Below are 13,492 nucleotides of genomic sequence, written 5' to 3'. Positions count from 1 at the left end.
AAAAAAAAACATGTAAGCAACCTAAATTTTTTTAAAATTTGTTTAGAAATCAATCGTAAATGACCAAAAATTCCCGACAAGGAGGATCCGAATTCATAAACCGAAATATTTTCGGATCGAGGTTAGATATAGGTTTGGCAAAGTCCCAAATACGGGGCTCATAGGTTATGACATGATTCGATCCAGAATCCAGAATCAATAAACGTATTAGAAAATAAGTCGTTGTTTAACAAATTAGTTTAAGTTGTCAATAACCCAACGAAATGATGCAAAAAAAATGATATACAATTCATTGAACGAATGTTTATTTAATGACAAAATATTTATTTTTAAGGATAGTCCAAAAATATCAAAAAATACGAATCGCATATTTTTTAAAAACTTTATAGAATAAAAATAAAATATATAAACTTTTTTAAATAAAATTACGTGTCCAAAAATATAATTCTAGAAATTTTCATTAAAAAATTATAAAACTTCTGAAGGTTTCAAAATAATTCGAATTTTTTAAAAGATTTTGAACTTAGCCTTAATAAAACTATTTTTTGCTAGCCTTCAATGGGGTCAGAAAATTTGGTAAACTAATATAACTATCATGGTTCTAAGAATATTCTTGTAATAATTTTATTTTTATGTGAGTTTACTAATTACAAACGAATAAGTAATCAAATATATATTTATAGAACATTCTAAAAATTTAATCATAACGATTAATTAAATTTTTGGTAAGAAAGTTTTAAAGGCTTATTTTTAAAAATAATTTTGGTGCAGCTAAACAAAGCATTTATAGTTTGGAAGGAATGATCGTTTTGGCGGTTAAAATTATAACCGTCCGTCGAAACCGATAACGATCGATTCCGTGAGTCATCGGTCGAGGCGTCTCTGACTATAACCGAATTACGTAGAATGGTTACATCAAATAGGCTTCTGGTCTGAATTGAAAAATTTAGTTTTAAAAATAACCCAAACTTAGATATAACGAAATTAAATCTCGGTTTAAGGGTGGTGAGTTGTTAGATAGTCCATTCTAACACTCAAAAGCGACGATTTTACAATTGCGCTCTTCAAACGCAAATAATGCATCTCAAATGATATCGTAAAACTCAAACTTGTATTTAGAAACCCCTTGAAAAAAATAAGGAGGGGGGGTACTAAAAATTGTTTTCTAGTTGTTTAATTAATATGTAAATTAAATTAAATATTATATAAAATGTAACAAAAAAAACTATTCCTTTAAAATGGAATATTTACGTGATATATAGCGCATATACCCTCTGCTGTTGAGTAACAATAGAGCTACGCCAGGTTTTCCTCATTTCCATCTAATTGGAACAAAAGTTAATTTGGGTATAAGTTAAAAAAAATATGAGGAGCCCTCCACATGTTTTGTGGGCAAGCCGCGTGTACTTGTACGCTCAACATTTCGAAAAATGTCGCAGACGTCCATAGGCTTAAAAAACCAAAAGGAGCGGGGCAAAAAAAGAGCCTATGCCCAAGAACTGCAGTTTAAGTAAATTACTTTAAGGATGGGTTGTGACTGATTTTAAGTTTAAAGTGTTTATAAAAGAATTAAAGTACCTACCCATTCAATTTGCTATTTGTCCTGATTTAGAAACGTCACATATTTGAAAAAAGATGTTGACGATTGAAATTTTAATCACAGGTGATATTTCATTTGAAATATTTTTCCTTTATCCTGAAAAGTCTTTTAATGGACTTTTTGCAACTATTTAATTTAATGAATTGTTTCATATTTAGATTTAACTCCATTACATCTTTAATAGTCTTATAGTACCAGAGAGATTTATATTTTGTATATTCTTTCTTATTATAAGTGTAAAGCCATGTAATGGCATCATCTAAATTTTGATCCAAATTTCTTATGATATGGGCCAAAAATTGAATGCGGCGTTTCGGTGATGTGTATGAGTATGCTTAGATGTTTTCCATAAATTATTATTTATAACCTTCGGATAAAAAATGCCATTTACGATTCTAAGACACTTATTTAAAGGATTGGAGTCTCTCCTATTTTCTGCTTTATTAATTCCCATAAGCCCCCTCCCCCCCCCAAAAAAAATTCAATATGGGGATAATTTTAAAAGTTCTAAGTTTGATGTAAACAGAGATCTCCTTTGTTTTCCATATTTTCATATACTTGTAAAAAGCCCCTTTCGCCTTTTGTATTCTTATTTTCTTCTTTACAGCAGCCCTTGTTGTCCATCAATATGCCTAAGTATTTAATTTTATCTATTACCTTAATAATATTACCACCAATTATAATATTTGGATTTTGGGCTGCACTAGAGGAAGGAAGAATGACTGTTTTGTTAAAATTTATTTTCAATCCCATTTTTAGACTTAAATTTTCTAAAAGGTATAACAAATTTTCCGTTTCTTTGATGCTTACAGACACAACAGCGATGTCATCCGCATATGATATTATCCTATTTTCTAGATGTAACTTTGCGTTTGAGCTCAGATCCATTAAACTGGCGGCTCCCGAGACTTCATTTATAATTTAAGACATTATGATATTAAACAGAAGAGGTAGTACACATCCTTGTTTCACACCTTTCTTAATCTTGAAAGGGGGGATGTCTTATTGTTGATTTTGATACAACCGGTAAGATTCATGTAGTTTTTAATGTGAATTATATTTGATTCGATCCCGCATTCCAACAGCGTCTTCCATAAAGCATCATGATTTACATTGTCAAAAGCTCTGCTGAAATTAACGAAAGTGAAGTGGGCGGGAATTTTATATTTCCAACATTTTTGCATTATTATTTTTAGTGCTAAAATTGATTCCAGCATATTTTTCTTTGGTCTGTAGGCACAAATATATTTCGGAAGCAAGGTTGGCAGAGATGACATATTCTGTTCTTTATCAGAACCATGAATATTTTAGACACAGTAGATGTGAAAGCAATCGCGCGATAATCTTTGAAATTTTTTGGGTATATCTTGGGGAAATTACATAATAAAGAGATATACCCTTCTTTGGTAGTTTCACCACTATCCCAGATTTTGTTAAAAAGAGGTAGTAGATAGTATGATATAGTGTTTGATGCTATTTTAATATGTTCAGCCGTTATTTCATCTAGCCCAGGGGCTTTATTATTACGCAGTTTAGTGATAACTTTCCCAATTTCATCAGTGGAGAAACCGGACAGAGGCGGGAGAGTTCTCTTATGTTCATTTGGCAGACGGCTTTTCTTGAGTCGAAGACCTTCATATAGTAATCTAACCATAAAGCTATTTGCTCGTCTTGATCCGAAATATTCCCGTTCTTTAAAACTAGAGATGGGAGTTTTTGAAACTATAGGGTTTGCAAAAATATTTTAGTTTATTGTACGCATCATATATTCTATTTTCCTTCATATCCTTATCAATTTCAAAAGCTATTTTTGCAATGTATATCCTTCTATCGCTCCTCAAACATTTTTATATGTCCTTCCATAATTCTTTGTTTAAAACGTTTCCTTCTTTAAGCTGATTGATTTTAACTACTGCCTCATTAGTTAACCATTCCTTCCTTAAAAAGATATTTACATTGGTACTCGGGAAACAAATTTCGGATCAAGACGAGCTAATAGCTTTATTTAGATTACTATATGAGGGTCTTCGACTCAAGAAAAGCCGTCTGCAAAACGAACATAAGAGAACACTCAATCCCGCCTCCGTTGAAATTGGGAAAGCAATCACTAAACTGTGTATAATAAAGCCCCTTGGCTAGATGAAATAACGACTGAACAAATTAAAATAGCACCAAACACTTTTAGAAATTGATGATATAAAAAGGCAGACGATAATATAATTTAAAAAAATCAATTCTTTTTTAAAAATTTTGAATGATTTAATATATACAGTTTCTCCCAAAAATGATAACAAAGTAGCCAATTAAATTTTTTATTGACAATACTTATAAAGTTACAGTGACAAATTAAATTTATATATTCTGCGATAACTTGGATAATATTAATGGTTGTTTGTTTATCTATTTTATAACAAAATATTATACGAAAAAACATTTTTAGTATTCGTTTAATAATTGTGAGTGATACTCAATCAAGGAAAAAACATTTCTTCGGGCCATGGGTAGACCTACCTATCCCGAGAAAAAACGCGACCAAATGTCAGTGGAAATTAAGAAATTAAAAATTCCCTATAAAAATCCAGCTTAGTCATAAATCTTAAAATCTCTAGTTTATTTATGAATTTAGTTTAAAAAAAACAGCTATAATTTCATTCATATTTAATGAAATATCAATTATTTTCTGGGACAAATATGAGCGTAGATTTTACGGTACAACTGTAAAATCTGGGTTATGCAAGTGTATTAGATAAAGTCAAAGCTTATAAAGCAGTAGCTCAGAACTATTTGAAATATTATCAAATATATTGAAAAAAGATATGATTTTAATGATTAAATAAATATAAATATTGTAAATTTATGACAATGAAAACTATACAATCAAGTTCGAACATTTTGAAAGAATTGTAGATAGCTTTAAACTTAAAAATGTAAATTTAAACGATATGCAGCAAATTCGTCAAAACTGAAAATTTATCAAATTAATCTCATAAAAAAGGATGAAATTCTTAGATAATCAAGCAATAAACTTGAAAAAAAAATATGTAATCAAATATTTCCAATTCTCCATTCACTTAGATGAAACATTTTAGTTTAATTATTAAGTAAGTCTTGGCGAAAAAATTGTTCTTCGCTCTCATTCGATTTATTAGAAGCCGAATTCTGACATGAATTACGAGGAGTTCGCAAAATTATTTCCAAAGAGAAGAAACTTTTAAATAAAATAGATTCTCCCAATAAATTATGAAGAGATTTTTGTATTTAATTTTCTAAATATATTTTGACATTATAAATATAGTTGTTAAAGTATCTAGATACATAATGCCGTATCTATATATGTATCTATATTCTATTTAAGAGGTATCTGCTGTTTTTGGATACTTTTTAAGATACATTTAGATCTGTAATTAAACGCTTTTTTATCTTAAAAATAAAAATATTTGAATGCAAAATTAATTTTATCTCATATGAGCATATAATTTAAATAAATATTAAGATTTATAATAAAAATATATAAACATTCATTAATTATTATTTTTTCCCCATTTAAATCTATAGATGTCAGTTCGAGATTGTAGAAGATAATTTTATCATGTAAAGGAATATATAAATCCTTGCTTGACCATGATGTCCATTAATTATTAAAAACTATACCAATGCACAAAATTATTTTAAGCAAACAAATTTATTTAGAATTTTTTAATTTATAGATATTTCGCTAACTTTTAATTACCAAATTATAAGTTTAATGTAAATTATTTTTTATATTGTACATTTTTAAGAGAATTTGTTCAAAAGAACGATAAAAATAGAGGTATTTATTGATATTTTAATCATTATTTTTTATATGGTTTTCGAATTGAATTTGAACAAATTATTAAAATGTTGTTTAAGTATTTGGTGCTCTCATAATCAATTTCTGCTCGAGAACAACGGCGAACCCTGAATATAAGTATGATAAAAATTGTATTATCTAGATATTCTCGATGTATCTGTATCAGATCCACTTAAATGTATCTTTTAACAACTCTGTTAAATATGCATAATATTCAAATAAAAATTAATAAATTCGTTGTATGACAAAAATAAACTCACCAAATAAAATTTTTTTATATATAACGTTTTAAAAAAATCTCGGTTTTTTAAAAAATTACGTTTTTTTAGTTTATAATTTATCCATGGCATCTAGGGCAATGAAAATTTAAATTAATTGGGCCCGATAATTTTTTTAAGTTCGGCCTACTTACAGGGCTCTAATGTAATGACGTCATAACTTAATCGTTTTTCAAACTTATATATTTTTTAAAAAAGGAAGTTTTTCTTAAATAAAAACATTTTAAGGAAAAAACAAGTAACAATTTTTTTACAAATTATTCATATTACTCTAAAGGATCTAAAAAAATCGATTCTATTAATAAAAAAAATGAAAGTGTAAAATATTTATGTAATATATAAAGCAGAACTATTAAAAAACATTAAAAATGAGTGCTCAAATTTTCTTCGCAATAAAATTATGATTATATATTATTATTATAAAGGCGCTAACCATTATTAATTGACAAAAGAAAAGGATAATTCCGATTATTTAGTTTTTTGTCTTATCTATCAGCAGAACAATCGAGAATATCAACAGGGCTAAGAGCCAAGATCCAATGACAGGCCCCAATACAACCGATGGATTAATAATTCCTCCTGGAACCTCTTGCAAAGGATCAGATATGTATCGACATGTTTTCCATATCCAATATACAACGTAAATTGTTTCTCCCCCATCGAAAACAAAAAATAAAGTATAACATTTAAAAAAATATAAATACAATTATAAAAAAACTAAAATGGCGCTTATATAAAAAAAATATTATTGAATAATGATATCCAATATCACTCGAGTGCACATATATTTAAGTTACTTCCTATATCAAGTTCGTTGTCGCAACTAGCATAAAATGCACAGATTTTTAAGTGGTAAAATATCTAAAAGTATGTGGTGTAAAATAAAATATGAGTTTCAATTTATACTCTGAAATATTACTCTATGAGCTTTATTGTGCGAATAAATTGAGCATTATAGTATGGTGTAAATTGGTCAAATTATCGCTTTGCGTTAGAAACCATTTTAAAAAAACGCAAACTAGTCTACGACCAGTTTGACTCAGTTTTTTTTCGCAAGAAAGCAAACAAAGCCTTGTTACGCAGATAAGAATAATAGGGGGGGGGGGAATAAAAATCTCTTCATAGTCTGGTTAATTATATGTAAATTTAATTTAATATTATATAAAATATAAAAAAAATAAATTGTCTTTTAAATGGGAAATTTAGAAAATGAAATAAAAAGCCAGACGATAATATAACACATAAAAACTAATTCTTTTTTGTAACTTGCGCCGCATTTATAGTAAACGAGTTTTGTTCAAGAGATGCGGTATTTAAAGCTATCGAAATCATATCTGATTCTTCACAGTGATAATAATTTTTGAAATATACGTCGCAACATATGTTTTTCAAATGTCATCAAAATGTTTTCATCGTTTCGCTCCATATTTATAAATTATACCTATCTATTGGCTTGATTTTGTAAATAACCTAGAGTTAAATACCGCACCGCTTGAACAAATCGCGTTTACTATAAATGAGGTCTTAATCAAAATTTCGAATCGATGATACTAATAAAAAGGAAACTTCAATTTAAACAAAGAAGATGTTTTTTTTCTTAAAAGAGTACGAAAAAACGCAAATGCTCAACTTGTGCGTATAATTAAATGTCATCATTTTTTAAAAAAAGATTCGATTTTATTTAAAACAAATCGGAGTCAAATTTAAATATCGAACTGAGTTTTCAGGTCCTGCCAGAAGCTGATTCGAACTCTTATTTTCGAAATAGGTTCTAATATTTAATCCGGAAAAAAAGTTAAAGAAAAATAAGAATTGATCTTTTATTTTGAAATGAGTATTTTTTTTTATAAAACCATTAAAAAGGGTTAATGATATTTTTTCTAGGTCCAATTTTAAATGAAGGTTCCGACTTAAACAGCCTTAAAGAATTCTAGACAGGTCCGTATAGTGCTCAAATACAAACGCCAATCATTTCCGAATATGAATAGAGCATAACTATACTATTCCCTAATATTATAAATCATAAATTTTTTTGTTGATATAAAATTGATCGAATGTAAATTATTACCATAATATTCACTTTAAACTAACATTTTCTTTGTGATTATATATGGGGGGGGGGATAATCTTATCGGATTAAAATTATCTATAAAATGTATAAATATTATAATCAATAAAAGTGCAACTTTGTTGTAATTGTACATTTTATCGTAAAAGAAGTATTTCTATTCGCTATGATAAATAGAAAACAGAAATAAAATTTCGCTAGATGATATAGAATATATTCAAAAATTTTTTTAAAAGAATTCTTTCCTTAATCTCGCTATAAGAATCAATAATTAGCTGTTCGAGATAACGGATTCCGTAATTTATTTATGCCATAAAAAACCAATATTTTCTACAAAAAAATAAATAACTATAAACTATGGGAAAAAATGAAACAGTTATAAATATCCCGTTTCTCATTGCATTATCTATCTTGAATAATTAAGTATATTATTTTTTTTATTCCCAAAAATTAATCATGGCATTTAAAAGGTGGGGAATTTATGGTTGAATGTGACTTCTTAAATATTTTTAAAATCCTTTTCTTGTTTCAAATAATAATATCCTTTTTTTTAAAAAATAATACAATTAAATTTTTTTAAGTTCCTTTTATTCAATTCATTAATAATGGGAAGTAAAATAAAAAAAATGATATATAATTAATTATATATAAATAATAAAATAACCAAAAATAACAATATAGAAGTTTTTTTTGGATCCATTTGTTTTTAAAAAATGAAAAATATTGAACCCAATACCCTTTAATATTGGCACAACTTTTAAATATAATAAAGTCTTTTTTTTCAAAAAATTGCAGAAAAATGCATTCCTATTATAAAAAAGAATGGTTGTAAGAATCATTTATGATAAAAGAAATTAAAGAAACTAAATGAAAAAAATTGTTTCAGATGAAATATTAACAAAACAATTTCTTTAAATTATTTTGGTACATTATCTTTTAAAAAGAAAGTCCTATTCAATAATTTCATAGGCCATAAGTAGGGAGAGAGGTCCCCATATTAGTGATGCAAAATTGTTTCTTTTCAGCCAATTTTTTTATAATGGCTAACTCAGTATTATCTCCAGATAAATATTATGCAAGCCTGAAGATTTTGCTCATAAATGGCAGAAATGTTTGGACATCTATTAGTGAAATCTCTAAACTTTGGCAATATTTTTCTACCTAAAATATTGAGTTCGTCATTTTTAAAATAAAATGGAGTGATTTGGCATCAATAATCCATATATTAAAAATTTTGCAAAGTTTATAAATATAATTTTAAAATAAAAATTTATATCCTTGCCACCCTTCCCTTCCAAAAGATGAGTAAATAAGAAATTATGCATAATAAGTGGTCTCATCTATATTTTTTTTCTAAAAATTTTAAAGTGTATTTAAGTTTCAGTTCTTAAATTTAAAGTAGTTCTGGGAATTCTAGGGTTGGGTTCAGACTCTATTTAGCTATTTTTAGCAGTAAAATTTTTTCTGAAAAAATGTGTACCAAGATTATTTTTTAAAAGTAAGATAGATGCAAAAAGTGAGATTGAGGGCCTCCCAATAAAATTTATCTAGGAAAAGTCTCAACCACCATTAGGAAAGTCCTGGATACACCAATAAATGATTTATCATATAAAAATATTAATGTTCTATAAATATATATCCAATAGATTTTATATGACTAGCTTTTCATTCAAAAATGGCTTTAGGCAAAATTAAAGTATTTATCATATTATTCTCTAACAATTAATTAAATATATTTTAGTAGCATTAAAACTTATATAAGAAACAAGTTTAAATATAAGATATTCAAGCTAGTCATAGATTTGTGATTTTAAATATGGTAATGAGAAGAACAACTTAAAGCAAGAATTATTTATTTGAAAAAAATTTAATTTATTTGATATTTCAATCAAAAATCTATAATTTGGCTGAAATATTAATAGATATAACCTTGTAGCCACAATATAAAAAGTATATAGTAACTAATTATTTTTAAAATTGAGCATTAAATATAATTAATTTATCATATTTAAATATATATATGATCATGTTGTATAAACTTAAGCAACCTAAATAATAATTTTTATACACTATGATTTTTTTTTTATAAATTAAGAGCTAAAAATTCAGTTATCTCATAATATTAATATTTATATGACTAGATAAGATATATTATATTATTACTTTAGATTTAGGAATGTAAAGAAAAGAACATTTACTAGGCAAAAAATAATAAAAATTCAAAATGCACATGTAGTTGTTAATTTGGTTATCTGTAAAAAATGATCGAAATCATTTAAACAGAATTGGAGTTCTTTTATGATCGGCATTTTTTTAAAAATAATAGAAATCAATCAGGTCTCCATTCTTGACGGTATATCGAAAGTCTACTAGTATGTTAATAAATATTAATATCATTAACTTCTCTAATTTTTTTTATAAGGATATCCTCTTTTAAAATCTTTAGGTTAAGAAATTAACTAACAACAATCAATAGAGATCCCAATTTTTATTATACTTTTAGATAAAGAATATCTCTTGAGATATTCAGATATGATTTTATCTTCATCCTCGGTTCTAAGCCAGAAAATATTTACAATATATCTTTCTACCCTGCTCCCCCCTTCCCGTTTTTTAATATTTAATTCATATAATTTTTAATACATATATTCCTTATAAAAAATCCCATATTTTTTAAATTATGTGATGATTATTTGAAATTAAAAATGATAAAAATAATTAATCTTCATAAAGTTAATAAGGACTCTTTAAATAAACATAAACACAATCATTTATTCATTTGAAAAACATTATATTTTTGCTTTATTATAGATTTTTAAAATTATTTTTAAATAATATAGTAAATATAGAACTATATTATTATTTAAAAATTTTAGATATTCGTCCTCTGCATACAATGTTAGGCTTGATCCAGTTCACCGAAATTATCTATTTAAACTAGTTTTTTAATTAGAAACGAACCTTAATCCATGAACAGAGTCAAAATCGGATAATTGCAAAGCGTTGGAAGGAAATTAATGTTTTCTTACTTATCTGACTTTTCACAATTATAAAACTATTTTAATTATTTATTAAATAATTAAAGAATTTTGTGTTGTTAATAATATATAATAAAATCTATATTCTATGTAGAATAAATTTGTTCTATAATTATTCGATTATTATTATTAAGAATAATTATTATGATAAATTATTAAAAATGTTTTTCTTACAACTTTAAAAATACCATATGATTAAAAATTAAACATTGCTTACTAAATGTACAACAATCTTCCTTCGCTTTAAATCTAAAGGTAATCTGGCTAAACAGAATGTCCCAATAATAAGTTAAGTCGGTTAAGTAGGTTTGCGGATCTATAAGTGAGGAATTTTGAGAAATATATTTTAATTTTAGAAATTCAAAGAACTAACTTTTGATAACATTTAACTAATGTTTTACTTATTATTTCCAATACTATGACCAGCATGCTAGTTAAGATAATTTTCCAATTTATGTAAATAGAATGCTAAATTGCCGAAATCGTGTTAAGTTGGAAGAATATAAAGTTTTATTATTCGTTAAATTCATTAACTCATATCTTTATCATAATTTTATTAATTAAATACCATTTTTAGAATCAATAAACGGAAGCAAACTTATCCAACATTTAGATATAGTATAATTACATTTATTCAAAATTTCGATACTTTAATGTAAAAATTTTGTTTTATATGCAAAAAATTCTGTCATCCTATTAAGTTATAATATTATCCTAATGTGTTAGCATGTTAGTTAAATTGATCTATAAAACAAAAATAGTTGAATTGATTTAAAATAAAAATAGTTAAATAATATAAAAACAATAATAAAATTTTAAAGTAACAAAATGTATCTTTTGAGCATAAAAAATTTTAAACGTAGTTTTCAGTTGTGTTATAAAATAAATGATAAAAATAAATTAAAGTTAGTTTAAGATTTGAAAAATTGAAACTGTTTAGGTTGATGAACAAAAAAAAATAAAAATTAGTTTTAAGGTATAAAATAAATAAAAAACGACCATATTAGCAACATAAATAAATCAATGATGAATAAATCAAATGAGTGAATAGCAGATAATTCATGTATAATAATTGAATGATTAATTTTTATTGCTTATTTGAAAATTTTAATTTATTAAATGCAAATTGTTCTGTCTGATTATAATGTATATTGTATACACATATGATATTTTATTTTCCTTTATTATTTTCAATATATATGAACATATAAATAATTTTTATGAATTAATGATTTGAAATAATTTGAAATTAATCTTTGAGTTACACACGCCTAAATAATTTTTCGACAATGAGCACTGCCTTCTTAATGATTCTTGGTCCTTCTAGTTTACATATACACACTGGATAAAGATGCCATCCATTGATTTTGTTAGATAAATAATTAGGTTCTGGTATCTCTTCTATAACATCATACATGTAAATCACTTTCTGCACTAATACCCTTCTAGAAAATAAGATAAAATTATTTATTCCAAGATTTGCATTCCATCTTTCATTGCAGATTGTGTGAAAATAATATTTTGTCTTTCCCTAAATTTTTGTAGTCACCTTGAATTTTAAAAATAGTAGATATTTATAAATATTTAAAACGATCTTCTTCAAATTATTTAGAACGCACAAGTGATTATTATGAACAAGAATTGAAGATCACCAATTAATTTATCAAAATAATATAGTTAATCAAAATCATTCTAAAATAACATAAATAAAACTAAAATATAAATATAAATATAAATCAAAATATAACGTAAAAATTATAAAACTTTTATTTTTCCTTAATTTTTACATTTTCGATCTCTCTCACTATTTATTCTACTAAAATTTACATACCATAAATAATTATTTCAAATAATTGTCATTTAATTTTCTTAAAATTTAAACCTTTCAATTACCTATACAATTTAAATATTTCAATTATTCTTACAAATTTTATATTCAAATTAATTGTTTATTTATAAATAACTTTTCTTTTTCAATTATTTGACAGTTTTATTGTAAATTCTTGCCTGTTATATGATATAATCAGTGTTGTTAAACGCTACTTTTAAAAGTAGCGCGCTATTAGCTACTTTTTACGCTATTTTGATTTTTTTTAAAAATATTTTTTACGCAGCTTAATTTCCACAAATATATTGGTAACAAAAACATGACTATAATTTGTTACATATATATATATATATATAATTTATTTATTATTGCCCTTTAATAATAATAACATTTCGGTACTGTCATCCCCAGTCTAGAGCGACGATCAGAAAGTATAAGCTTTGCCATACTAAATAATTGTTCAGCACTAGCGCAACGCAGTATTAAATTTAATAAATACACTTTTTATATGAAAAAATTATCAAAAATGAGTATTTTTAGATTTAAAAAAGCATCTAAAGGTTCAATAATATTATTATTTATTTAAAAAAATCGTCTATGGAAGGAAGCGGTTTCGATCTTGCTATAGTATTAGTATCGTGGTTAGGCATGGCATTTTTTAACGTTATCAGCCTATCAAGTTGCCCTTTAGATTCAGTTTTAGTTTTTTTGGATCAATCCAATGTGTGATCACTCCTAAATAAGCTCTAAAAATATGAATATCATATTATAAATCAGAAAATAAACATTTTTACCTTCTATTGTGCGCATAGCAATCTGATGTTGTACAGATGTAAGAGACATCTGAT

General features: G+C 25.6%; 1 protein-coding gene across 2 annotated transcripts in view; it reads right to left on the bottom strand.

Moving 5' to 3' along the window:
• LOC135931253 (uncharacterized) overlaps positions 1-10,074 on the bottom strand; it is a 29,188-nt gene extending 19,114 nt beyond the window's left edge. Inside the window, exon 1 of one of the 2 annotated variants that reach the window (XM_065468227.1) lies at positions 9,942-10,074. The gene's annotated coding sequence lies outside the window, so the exon portion shown is untranslated. The remainder of the gene's footprint in view (positions 1-9,941) is intronic. The other variant, XM_065468228.1, reaches the window with a different exon arrangement.
• Positions 10,075-13,492: the final 3,418 nt, after the last annotated feature.

This window comes from Gordionus sp. m RMFG-2023, chromosome 1 (genome assembly GCF_954871325.1).
Source record: "Gordionus sp. m RMFG-2023 chromosome 1, tfGorSpeb1-WG-v2, whole genome shotgun sequence".
In the NCBI taxonomy this organism is placed as follows: Eukaryota; Metazoa; Nematomorpha; class Gordioida; order Chordodea; family Parachordodidae; genus Gordionus; species Gordionus sp. m RMFG-2023.
Note: the sequence above shows the minus strand (reverse complement) of the source record. Positions and strands in the feature narration are given on the sequence as shown.